This window comes from Mya arenaria, chromosome 13, assembly GCF_026914265.1.
Source record: "Mya arenaria isolate MELC-2E11 chromosome 13, ASM2691426v1".
NCBI lineage: Eukaryota > Metazoa > Mollusca > Bivalvia > Myida > Myidae > Mya > Mya arenaria.
The window spans coordinates 18,238,920-18,250,965 of NC_069134.1; the positions used below are offsets into that span (position 1 = coordinate 18,238,920).

At 35.1% G+C, this 12,046-nt stretch overlaps 1 protein-coding gene across 1 annotated transcript in view; it reads left to right on the plus strand.

Annotated features, from left to right (window-relative positions):
• LOC128213373 (peroxisomal biogenesis factor 3-like) overlaps positions 1-12,046 on the plus strand; it is a 246,858-nt gene that overhangs the window by 202,426 nt on the left and 32,386 nt on the right. The gene's annotated exons all lie outside the window — the stretch shown is intronic.

Genomic DNA, 12,046 nt, shown 5'->3' on the forward strand with positions numbered 1-12,046 from the left:
ATTAAAATTTAAAAGTTAGTTTCAACAAAAAACAATGTTGATTCTGACTTGTGCATTGTAACACTAATATATCATACAATAAACCAGATGATCTTTATCATTAATCAATCTAAATTAATCAACAACTTTAATTAATAAGCTTGTACAATTATCCACTTTAAACTTGGAATGTTTATAATTAACAATTACCATTCCATAGCATTGTGATTAGTTATGTTAATTAAGAATAGCAGAGGTCGAACACTGGTTTTAAATGGTTTCATGTACAGCCTGAAAACCAGGGAAAATGAGAGTAGCCATTGTCGCTGTGTAGACAGAGTCTGTAACGCTAAGATAAACACTAGGAATGATATTCCTACCAAAGTATCTGGAGAACACCCTCATCCCAGAGATGACAGTGCCATTGTTGCTGCGGACATCATGAGTGGTGTCCGAAAGCAAGTCAGGGGGTCAGCACAACCTGTTCCCTCTATCTTCAATGATATGTTGGCAGGCACACGATCCATGGAGTGGGATGATTCCACCCAGGAAGTTATGGCTAAACCACCAACATTCTACGAGTCAAAATCTAGCCTAAACAGGTAACTATCCATAAAATAAGTAATAACCAAATAAAAAATAATGCACTTTCTAGTGTCTTAAAATTACATATTTATTTCTGCTCTATATGCAGACAATATTCACTCTCTTATGCATGTACATTTTCTGTTTTCAGACAGCGGTCCAACACTAGGCCAGTACTACCAAAGAAAAGGGCAGACGTCAACTTGGAAGGAAAATGGACCGAGACGCCGGCAGGAGAGCCATTCCTCATGGCCAAAGATGGTGATTTGGAGAGAATCCTCGTCTTCGCCACAACAGACAACTTACGCCTCCTATCTACTGCGGACACCTGGTACATGGACGGTACCTTCTACTCATCACCGTCATACTTCTGCCAGCTGTACAGCATCCACGCGAAGGTCGACGGGTACATGTGTCCCCTGGTGTATGGAGTCCTACCAAACAAACAAGAAAAACCTACCCAATGTTGTTTAACCTCATCAAGGACTTCGCTACTGAGAATAACATACCCCTGCCGCCAGACACTGTGATGATGGATTTCGAAACAGCAGCATGGCGTGCGGTCAGTGGTATATTTGATGTAAGTGTTCATTGGTGTTTCTTCCACTTCACACAGTGTTTGTTGAGGAAAGTTCAATCACTAGGTCTTGTTTGTGAGTTTAGGGACAATTATGAGGTCAATAAGTTAGTGATGCGTACTTCGGCACTGCCTCTGGTGCCATTGGCGTCCGTAGAAGATGTGTGGTTCGAGGCACTCGAGAATTGTGACTATGACTCAGCGCAAGTGCTAAGGTTCAAGGACTATGTCACAGAGCAGTGGGTAGAAGGAGACCGGCAAGCCTGGAACCACTTCAACAACGACGGCCCTAGGACGACAAACCGTGTGGAGGGGTGGCACCACAAAATTAACAATCAACTGAAACACTGCCATCCCAACATCTACACCCTCCTAGACATCATCAAGAAGGAACATGCAGCAAATGAGGCCAAAATATTTCAGCATGCTAACGGTGGTAAACAGCGCCAACGAAAGCGAGTATACCGCCAACTTGAAGAAAGGCTCGCCCGCCTTAAGGATCAACCGAGTATGGGTGAGATGGACACTATGTCCTATGTTGATGCTGTCTCACACTTAGTTAAATTACATTGAATGTGCTTTATGTATAAAACTGTATAAATATTAGTAATAATACCTTGGACAATATGTTCCTTACTGACATGTACATATATATAAACTGTTGTTTTATTATGTTGTGATGTTTTTCAGAATGTTTAAAATAGAATAAAAATTAAAATGTTTAATGAATGAAATATTCAATATGTCATGCTTATATATTGATACCAATAAAATAATATACTAATGTTAAATGTCCATTGTATTGATGTATTGATTGTATTGAATATTCTTTATTTAAAAACAAAGAATGAACACTCGTTGTGACATTGTGATTTAAAGTCATTTATTATGCATTATGATACTGTATATGGTAGCAAAAATGTTATAACGGCTAAACTGTTTTAAATATTGAGAGACTGCATAGAAAGTTTTTAAAGCAAAAGTTAGGTGTTAAAATGGCAACCAGTAATAATGGACTGTATGGTGAAACTGGAAGGTTACCATTGATAATCGGCAGAAAGATACGCATTATTAAATATTGGTTTAAGCTTATAAGTTGCTATGATAACAATTGTATTTTGTATGCTATGTATGTTAATATGTTACGAAAATGTGATAATAACGAAAGTAATTGGCTTTCAAATATTAAAGAAATGCTTCGGCAAACTGGTTTTAATGATGTGTGGTTATTTAGGGACTCGGTAATAAATGTTAAATGCTTTATTGCTCAATTTAGGTTAAGGCTTAAAGACATTTATACTACCCAATGGAGGGAAACAGTGAACACGTCAAGCGGATTATCGTTTTATCGTGAAATAAAGACTGTCTTTGAAATAAGTGATTATTTAGCAGTGTTAGACAACTTTAAGCACAGACAAGCTATTTCAAAAATGAGATTGAGCTCACATAAGCTAAATATTGAAAGGGGCAGATACACACGAATACCAAGACAAGATAGAAAATGTGAACTGTGTAACAGGAACGATATTGAAGATGAATATCATTTTATGAATGTATGTGATGTATATAGTGGCTTAAGGAGAGACTATATCCCTCCGTATTATACAAACTGGCCTAGCATGTTCAAATTTGTTAAACTACTAAATGTAAAGAGTATACAGCTCCTGCATAAAATAGCTGTATATATTATTAAAGCCTCTAAATTAAGAGATACTATTATTAATATTGTGCAATAGAATATTGTATCATTTCCTTCTCTCGTGTAATTATATGAGATGGTATTGTATGCCATTCTTTGTGTATGTGTACATTTGTGATCTATTAACATGTAACTGATGATAAGCTGTATATGCTTAATTCTTAATAAAATTATGTTATGTTATGTTTAAAACTTTTTAAACAAAAAATGGGGCCAGTCTAGCATTTTCACCAATTAGCACTTATCAACTCCATTGTTACCACAAACAATACATCCACAAACCCCACCTACAATTTATATAGGAAAAATTATCGGTTGGCAAAGTGGGAACAGATTAAAGCCGATAAATTCATTTTTAATATGGATAATGACGTGTACATATATTTTATGTACATACCCCTTAGCATATCAGTGTAATTTCAGAGACGTATATTTTTTAACTGTTAGAATCTCTCATCTAGTAGTAATGATATTCATGATATTGGTGGTAGCATCATAAGTGGAGTGTCGTGAACAACGCGAAATATCAGATTATTTATAAAATATGACAAGTCAACTTCAAAGACAGCCGATTGATCCAGCTTCAACCAAAGAGAACTCCAAGAGTTAACAAACACTTCCGACATGGCTGATACACTACCAACGGAACAAAAGTTCACTTCCGTCGAACTTTTACTGGAAAATGACTATTATCTTGATGTGATTTAACCACACAAACACAAAGTACGTTCTGGATTATACCTTCTTGGGTCGAAGTTCGGATGGATCCTTACCAGACGTACAGTGAGTGAAAAGTATCCAAGAGATGAACAAAGCATGTTGATAGTTTCAAATAAATGTGATATAAACGAGTCAAGTGTGTCCGCCCAGTGTGATAAGGTAATTCGGTCGAAACCAAATTTAGAGGATTTTTGGAATGTTGAGTCCATTGGTATAAATGATGAACCGACAATTTCACATGACGAAAAAGTCATGAACCATTTCAAGGAAACGGTTTAATTCGAGAACAAAATAAAAGTTGACAGTACCGAGGTAACATTTAAAATACCTCAGTTAGTGCCGAATGGAGGAGCAATGCACTCAAACCCCCATTTGGCAGAGTAGCAAGCTGGATTTTGAGATTTGTGAATTCAATAAAAGGAAAACGAGCCGAAAAAAATCCTTACTAGTGAGGAGCTCAAAACCGCCGAAACAATGTGGATTTCTTATGTTCAGAGAAACAATTTCCAAGACGTTTTTGATGCGATTTCAAACCAGCGTTCAAACAAATTTCAGAAACAACTTGGATAATTCATTGACGAAAATGGTATTTTGCGATGCCGCGTACGTGCTGGTGCAAAATATCCCATATTGTTGCCGAAAGAAAACACATTCACACGTTTAGTGATCAGAATACCATGGACAGTCGATAGGAACCGATACAACAGATGGCGAAATATCTGAGTTATTGACGAAATATGCCAACTATATCAAAGCAAAAAAGTAGATTGAAAATCCTCGGCTCGAGCTTCAAGTGGCGAGAGCTTAACTGAAAATAACAGTGGGGAACTACAGAATGATGCTTGAAAGGATTGATGATGCCACCCGACGTGAAAAGGTGAAAATTTCCGATAAACAGGAAACTCTTAAGAAGACAGAAGTTAAGAAGACAACCAACAAGGACGCATATAGACGATGTGAAATGTAATGAATTTGATGTAATAGAAATATAATATTGGGAAAAGGAAGTTTATCGTGGAACTTTTTTTTTGTGGCGTAAAGTTGGGCTTGTAAAAAGATCGTTTCAAAAAGCAGTTGGACGTAAATTGTTATCACAGTGCAACGCAGCACAGTTGTAAAGGAAATCGAATCCGTGATAAATTCGAGACCGCTTGTGTACATTGACGACATAAATTCAACGTTGACCTTGACACCAAATCATTTCTTGAGCTTAAACTCTGCGACTGGTATACCCGACATAGAATGTGATGAAACGGATCCGGAGTATTCCCCAGTGACAAGTTCCTCGCAGAAAAAGTCAAAAACTGTTGAACTGTTTCTTGAAAATATGGCGTGAGGAATACTTAGCAAGTCTACGAGAGCGTACGCGCTACTTTGCGGTCCGGGAGGATTCATTTTAAAAGACGATATTCCTCTTGGAAGTTGGGAAAAGGGGATGATTGTGCAATTGAATATAAGCATTGATGGTGCGGTTCGTTCGGCAAAGGTTCGCATTGCTTCTTGGCGTATATTGGAACGACCGTAAAATTTGTTGTTCCCCTTGGAAATTTCGGAATGTAATTATTCTGAAAATGGGCACAGTGTTACAAAAGGACCTCAACCGTCTGACGTTATAAGACTATAACCTCAAAGAAAGGCCAAGGAACAAGCCAGAAGAAACATTAAAAAGCAAATTTGACTGTATAGAATATTGAACAAAAATGGTTTGTTGACATTTCATGACATTTTAAACCTTATATTATCTTTAATAATGTTCATCTAGGTTCAACTAGGTACAGTATAATGATTCCAAATTTGTTTCAACACTATTATTTGTGATGTAAAAAGTATTACCACAATTTCCTTAATTTGATTTACAATCGTGTCCCGGCGTGATTGTCGTGAACAAAGCGAAATATCAGATTATTTATAAAACATAATGTTATAAAATGTTTAACTATTTGGTACAATCAACATCGTGTTGATGTTGTTGATGAATGTAGTTTTCATATGAATTATGACTTATTAGACGTAACTTACACCAGTTTAAATTGGATTTAAGATTGGAAACATCTTTAATTAAAATACACAAAATATAGTTGGATTATTATTTACTTGCTGGATGTATTACTTGAATAACAATATATCTGTGTTTGGTAATATTGGACCCAATTAAATTTACAAGACAGTTGAAAATGTGTTTGTGTCTCCCAAACTCCATTGAGGCAAGTTAGGGGCCAAGTAAAATAAAAGTGAACTTCGCCACATTGAGAGTGTACCTTTGATGATAGTATTGTTTTACATTCTAGTATTTTAAATAATATGACTTTTGCTTTCTGTGGTAAAAGTGTAAAAAGATGTTGGTTCTAGATTAAGTCGAAAATATAAAAATACTTGGTTCAATAATGAATGTGAAATCGAATGGCGTGAATGTAGGTTTGCAAATCAAATGTAAAGAAAGCATGACACTAATGAATTGCGTACATTGTTGCTTATGAAACGTAAATATTCAGTTCAGTTTACAACAAAAGAGTGAATAACAAAATTGGTTTAAACAACGGTCACATAAATTTTGGAATGAATACGCAAAGACGTTTTTAAATGATATTGATAACTCTAAAAATGATACGAATGTTAATATAGATCAGTTAGATAATGATTTTATTTTAGAAGAAGTTGTAAACGCTATTAGTTCATTTAAAGAGTTAAAGTGGAACAGAACAGAACGGAACATTTACTCGTCTTAAAATACAACATTTTCCCGTCATGAAATATTTGTATTATAAGACAGAGTCAATATATGTAGTAATAAAAAAACAATAAATAAAACGTTGTCAATGATGCTTTAATGCCTAAGGATTTTATTGAATGCACTGATATTTTTAACCTATCTTAACGATGTTAAAAATGATAGGGGTATACCACTTACTTATTGTTTTCTAAAATATTGATTATATTGCTGGATATGGTAAGGGCAAAGGGCAAATGATTTTTCACATCTTCTCACATATTGTCAATATGGCTTTAGAGGCAAAAGAAGTATAGAAGTATTGTAGACTGTTTTTAAGGTTATACACAATAATAAACGGAAGTCGGATTGTGCGTTTCTTGACTTCCTTAAGGCATTCGATGTTGTTTTAAGAAATGTTATAAAATATAAATTATAACAATATGGTGCTTTTACAAAATTAATATCAATGCTTAAAAAGACTTATGAAGAAGTGAAGTCATATTTACTTGTTATATCGCAATATAGTAATTTCTTCGACCCGTCAATAATTGATAATGTCACTTTTGAAGAAATTTGATTATTTATATTGTTGTTTACATATCATATTTTTGTTGTCATATACGGAATATGAACTTCAACAATTATTTAACAAATTAATCGACTATTGACATATGCGGAGTTTATCTGAACATATAGACAAAAGCTCTGTTATGGTTTGTAAAAAGTGAAAATAATCTAATATGTTAATTCGCTTAATTCAACACAACTCAATATCCTTTTATTAGTCTACAGTTTACATTTATAATTTTTATTTGTCCTCACACAGTCGTTCTCTAGGAAACTTACTGACAGTGTCCACACAGTTCTAGCCGCTGTTGGGATCAAAAATATCATTGAAAAGCAGGTTTCGTTTAAACAACCTGACCTCGCTGTCTACTTTTTACTTCAAAAGACGAAGGCGGCTGTCAATGACGTCGGTAGTATAAACAAACATTGTTCAATATTATCAAGTTTGTTGTGTATTGGGCTGCTTTATGATGGTCATGAATTGGATATAGTTAACAAATTTACCTATCCAGATATTACTTTTTTACAAAATGACACCCACTTGCAAACGCAAAAAATATCGGAACAGGCACTGCCTGCTTTGTCTTCATTAAATATACTTTTTCATCTTATGCTTTAAGATATACGTTATAAACTATTTGATGCTATGATAAAACCTATTCTCAATCATGGTTCTTGGCATCGTTTCATTAAAGGCTTAAGATCATAAATTTCCAGGCGTAACCCCGTTTTTGGCGTAAAATGCGTTTCAATAAAAAGTAATCGTAAGAACATTAACCATATATAGTCTATCCGTAGATGAAGTATGGGGTTATCATAAAGCACAGGGTATCGAGGGAGTACAACATATATTCATAAAAATATATATTTGTAGGACAGTGAGAAATTATATACCATCTGATGATGCCTGTTAGTAGTATCCATCGCGACCTCAGTGGGTCAAGGCCGAATTACCACGAATTAATAATCAATCGTAAGTTCAGTGGTTCTGAAACATTTGCAAGAGAAGCAAGTGTTACTGACATTGTAATCTATGTACAGAAGAAATCCATTCAAACCACTGCTAAACCAGAGTCAGTATTACATAACATGGGAGATTAAGATTGATACAATAAGGTCAAGAATTCTGAATGTAGAATTAAGGAAATGTATTCAGAATTTGGAAAGGAAAGATTTGTTGAGGAAGCAAGATATCTGATACAATTCACAGCAACAACATCATATCCTTCAATCATGACATATAACGATAAGACGGAAAAGCGAAATGAAAGATCATGAACGAATCTGCTGGCAGGAGGACACGGAAGACTTGACCTTGAGGATGCGATACAAAAGAGTTGTTTGAATATGTTTTTGTTCCAAGTAATTATCTGTTTGATAATGATGTATTGATGAAAAAGACAATAAAAACGTGCACTTTGTCATGAACTGGAAAGGAAACTAAACATGAATGTGTTACAGACATAATTAAGATAGACACAAATAAGAACCGTGTTTTGGTTGATGCTGAAGATTTTTCGTAATGAATTGGGAATCGATTTTGTGTTTGACTTGTTAATAGAATGTTTGGTAAAAGATACCGATAGAACCAGAAGGACAGACGTGAAACCAACAGTGATCAATTGAGTAGAAGAGTACGTACACCCAACTATCTGTCAACACGGAGATTTTCATGGGATCTATTGTTAACAAAGCCAAGCTTCAAAGTTTGTAGAGAAAATGGATGCAGGAAAATAAATCATATATGTGTCTAGGGATTGAAATTGGCCTCAGTGCAGTAGCGGGAAATCGAAATGCCAGTCTATCAAGGATGGAAAACAATGCTACTATGCCAAGTCAAATTTCCGTACTGAAGAACGATCGATACCTCATTCAATACATGCTACAGTCAAAGGAGCAGATACAATCATTCTTCTCGTGATCCTTTGTTTGTATTACTGGCATACTTCGAAGTCCTGTGATTTGCACAAGATCTGTGTGAGGGCTGGAATCGACAGTGTAAGATCAAAATTTCTCTCATGCTTTGCGATGAAATTTGATATTTTCACTGCAAAATAAGGAGTGAAAATATCAACTTTCAGAACTACTTTTAAAATCCATTGAAGTTACTTCCCCTTGATGAAAAAAACTACTTCAGTTAGAAACAGAAAATGTTTGCAAATAAAATATTTGAAATTTAAAGAAATAAGTTTAAATAAAGATATATTTGGAAATTACTAACTTACCATTTATTAAAAAAATGGTTATTCCGTTTTTTTAACGTGTTCTGGAGCTTGAACCTGAATGTTCGAACGTTTGCTTTTATACTAGACAAATTACAGACGAAAACAACTGTTCGAACATACAAAGAATGTTATGTCATCGTCCAAATGTAGTTTGAACTGTTTATCGTTGTAGTACGTAAAACGAACATCCCGGAAAATTCACACAACCCAACCCAACCCAAAATTTGTTTTGTGGTCCTCATCATTACCTGGAAATCGACCTGTCTTTAAGCAAAACAGACTGGTCTTTGACGGTAAGATGGCTGAATATCCATGTATCATAAAACACACTCTTAAACAAAGAAAAATGTTTTATATCCAATGATTATCCGCAGTTGTTTTGCCAACACATTCGACCTTTTTAATTTCCTTTTAAAAAATGGCGGCGTAGTAAATTGTTTTCGTTATTTTTGAAACATGGACGCACGTATTCATTGATAACTAATTGTTCAAAAACATATTTGCACTAAAAAACGAATAAATAATAAACTATAAAACAGAATATAAGAGAACTCTTTCTCAACAAACCGGAAATAGAAAATTGAAAGTTATAATTTTGCATGAGGGGCGCCTCATGGGTAGCGGCGTTAATAACACCCTTTTTCAAAAAAAGGGGTAATTAAGAAAATAAATTAAAATTCTAAAAACTCGTAAAACAGGCATAAAAGAAACAGAAAATGTGTTTATTTCAGTGTAAGATGGAATAGGCTGATTTTTTTTCTTTCAAAAATGAAGTTGATTGGTTTTAACGACTCGTGATCATAGATATCACTCGTGATATAACATACGATCTTACACTGAAATAAACAAATATCCTCTATATATTTCACCGATTGAGCACCAAACTTTATATTTCACGAGTGGCGTGGTAAATTAAACACTTTTGGTGTTCATGAGGTGAAATATAGTCCTATCTTACACTGAAACAAATCATTTAATTACACTTTTTTAGAAAACACGCAAATGTGTATGCGCACGTAACGTCATTTCGGAAATAACGTCGTTGAATTTGTGCCCCAGCCCTGTGCGCGCTGACGTTCGACACGAGAGCGGGTCCAAATTTCAAACAGTGAAAATATCAAATATTTAATATCAAATTTGTATTTTCACTGTTTGAAACAATAAAAAAACATGTTTCACTGATAACACTCTATAAACCACCGGAAACCATTTAATATTTTAATTGGTTTTTATTTGATAATCTGAACATGAGAAAATTCCCCGTGCACGGAATTATGCCTTATGGTCCGTTTTCACAAAAGGAACTAAGAGGGAACATTTCACTAAGTGGAAATTGCCAGGTTTGTTACATGAAATAGGTTGATTTTTTTTTTCAAAAATGAAGTTTATTGGTTTGAACGGGTTAATAAGACCAGTAAGTTAGTGTTTTTCACTGTTTTAGTTTATTGCCATTAATAGTTTTCTTTCAATCCACTTCCAAACATCCAAGTTTCACGAAGTTGTAGATGTACTCCTAGGGGCTTCAAGTATATATGCCCTGATATCATTATTCCCAAATCATATTTAGTATCATCCGGGTACTTTCCTAGCTTTATCTAAATTTATAAGACGAAGGAATTATAAATTGGTTCATTCGTATCGTTCTGGGACTGAGGCACTACCGATGTGGGCGAATCGTGCTATGATCGTGCCGTGGAGGTTTCTACAAAAAAAGAAGAAAAAATGGGAAAAGACGGGGGTCATATTTTAGTTGATTCGCTGACTGATTGGTTCGCGGGCATGATTGGTGAGCCAAAGCCAAACGAGAAAATAAGGATTTGCGTGGATTACTCAAAACTAAATAACAAAAAAGTATTAACATTAGAATAGAGAAGTTTCCTCTGCCAGTTATAGATCAAAGTTTGGGTAGTCTTACGGGGTCGAAATATTTCAAAACGTTCGATGCAAATTCAGGATTTTTCCAAGTCAAAATTATTAAAGAAAGCAATTGTTGACAACATTCTTTACTCCAACAGGGAGATTTGCCAATAACAGGCTACCGATGGGCTTATCAAGTTCATCTGAGTATTTCCAGAAAAGAATAGCTGAAATATTAGAGGGCCTAGAGGGTGTGATATGTCCAACTGATGATGTTTTAGTCCTTGGGCGTTCAGAAACGGAGCATGATGCTCTTTACTAGATGATGTTCTTAGGCGGTTGCACAATGCAAACGTTACCAGAGAAATGAAAATTCCAAAGGACATCAATAAAATTTCTTGGTTTAATCATAACCGGGAAGGAATTTACTTCTATGGTATCTGAAATTTCAAAACCATTGCGAGATCTCTTGAGTACCAAAATAACTTCTTGTGGGGTCCACAACAGCAAAGTGCATATAGTCAATTCATCGGGTTATTTCAGACACACCGGTGCTTGAACTGTAAGATCCAAATGCATACGCACTTTTACAAACTGATGCAAGTAATCATGATATATTTGCTTTGCCTAGAAATCACTCTCGGAAACAGAGAAAAGATACTCTTTTATCGAAAAAGAACCATTGGGCATAACTTATTGCCTGGAAAGACATCGTGATTTCTTGATAGGTATAGACAGTTTACATTGAAACAGATCACACGCCTCTTATTCCATTGTTTAGTTCAACGAATCTCAATGATTTGCCTGTTAGGCAACAAGATTACGGCTCAGGTTAATGCAGTTCTCTTTCACCATTGCACATGTACCAGGGAAATCATTGGTAATAGCAGAGTATTTGAGCAGAAATCCATTGCACAATGCTCGAAATGATCAAGGCCTTCAAATTGATACAGACAATTATGTGCGGCAAATAATCAACAGCCGTCCAGCATCCAATTCTAGTCCAGATGAACTTACTCAAAAACACGTACAGTTGGACGTTCTTTACAAAGCCTTGATATATAATTGGCAAAATGGGTGGACTGATAGCAAACGAGAAGCCTGTGAAATATGGAAAAATCCTGGGC